The sequence below is a fragment of the Fragaria vesca genome, linkage group LG6 (assembly GCF_000184155.1).
Source record: "Fragaria vesca subsp. vesca linkage group LG6, FraVesHawaii_1.0, whole genome shotgun sequence".
Taxonomy (NCBI): Eukaryota; Viridiplantae; Streptophyta; class Magnoliopsida; order Rosales; family Rosaceae; genus Fragaria; species Fragaria vesca.
Genome location: NC_020496.1, coordinates 30,703,037 through 30,705,254, shown reverse-complemented (window position 1 = coordinate 30,705,254; position 2,218 = coordinate 30,703,037).

The following is a 2,218-nucleotide window of genomic DNA, read 5'->3' as shown; positions in this document are numbered from 1 at the left end:
AGTAGTAGTAGTAGTAGTATATATATATATATATATATATATATATATATATATATATATATATATGGTTTAACGAATAACACAAAATCGAAGTTAACTTGGATTCCAATTACTTTTTGAATTTTGTAGTAAAATTTGAATCCTTGTCAGACTTTTGAATCAATTCCTACAGAAATTGGGAAAGGACTTGTGATAAATAACTGATGGGAATCGACACGTACTTTCCATTCACCCGTCTTGGAAGAGAATATATGCACCTTGAATTTGCATGAAAATAGCTGATTTTTTCATACAAACTTGATAGAAAGCTTATGCAGACTCCGATTTGTCTCTTTTCCAATCCAAATACGGTTTCGGGTTCCTATGTACTCTTGGAATCAAAAGATAATAATAATCAATTTCTTTCAAAAATAATAATAATAATAAATCAATAGAAAAAATTAATAATGCACTAGTTGACGGCAAGTGCATGGGCATAATTGTTACCAAACATACAGGATCTCATCCAAATATGGTAACATAACAACTTTTGATTGATCATTGATGGTACAAGTGTACAACATTTTTCCAATTTCCCCTCAAGACTAAGAAAAGATTATTACACAATTAAAAAAAAGAAAAGATTATTACAACACTACAACAAGAATAACAAATGCTACACAATAATGTTACAGATGATGCACACTACAATAAATTATTCAAGAAGACAATTAATAATAGATAAACTTGTGCAACTCACAACAATGGCAAGGCCTCCACAAAGTCACTTACAGCTTCTTTTACCATTAGTGATGTTGCACATCCAAGAGCTCCTGCTCGTGGTCTTTCTCAGCTGCAGTATTAGAATGAACCTTGGAACAAACTCTGAGGTTGAAAGCTGGGGCTGGACTGAGAATGGGTTGAGCATGTTCTGGAAGTCTAGGAAGTGGTGTTGGCCACAATGGGACAACAAGTCGGAGGTGAAGACAGTATCTAATTTCACGCTTTTCAGCTATCTTCGACCACTCCTTTGTACTAACTTTGCACCTGAAAATATCTCGGTCTCCATATCTTTGGAGATACAATATATCATCATTATTGGGATCAAAACCCAGCACATGATTCCGCACAGGATCATCCGTCGGCATCAAACCGTTGTCTAGTAAGTAAACCTTCTTCACATTTTCCATACACAGTTTCACACTTCCACCATGGATTTCTTCCTCAGTTAAATCCCGAACAGATAAAACACGACAACGAGGGTTGTAGCCACACATGCGCAAACAATCTCTGTGTTCACCAAAGCACCTTAAGGGAAAATAGTGATCGGAAGTCTGTTCAAGTTCTATGAAACGACATGTATAGTGATCAACTGTATCATCAGCATTTGTACTAATAGTGCTGTTGATCATGAAGGGATCCAATCCGATAAGAAAATTTCCTTCACGAACAGCACCCCAAAATAGCATTCCCTTGTAAGCAAAGCTAACGTCCAAACGGATGAGATAAAAATAAACCACTGATGGGGATGATACAATTGACTCTTTCCATTCACCCGTCTTGGAAGAGAATATCTGCACTTTGAATTTAGATGAAAATGTCTGATCAGAAGGATAGATCAATCTCATAACAATACACTCATACTCGGGATTAAGCTGGACGGCATGTCCTCCTCCCCTATCGTCTTTCTTGCTGTTATAGTAGGGATGGTCACAGATGAATCCCACAGGTGAATACTGATGGGGGACTTGAGGTGCTGGAGGAAGAGGAACCCATTGTATGGTGTATGGATTGCAGATGTAGTAATCCCTTTGCTCAAATTTGGTTGCACAGCACAAAACTAGGTCATTATATGTACATACCACAACTGGCTCTTCTTTCAGACCATAACAACTCATGATTCTTTTAAGCAAAAGTCTGAGTGGCTGAGAGGAAGAAGACATCCTATTAAGGAATTCGTCCCCACTTTTGCTTATTAGGGTACAGTTTGTCTGTAATTGCTGGTGATCACTTCGGAGACTTAGAAAGCGGCCAACAAAAGAAGGACCAGACATGAGAGCATACCAATGCTTGGACACATATTTGCATTGAGAAACAGATTTATAGTCAGGAAGCCGACAAAAGATTTCAACCAACAAAGCATCAGGAAGTTCATTAATATTGGTACTCATGATCCTTGAGGAAGGTCTTCTTTTTTTTGACGAAGGTCTACTTGCCTCTGCTTCCAGTGACCTCTTTG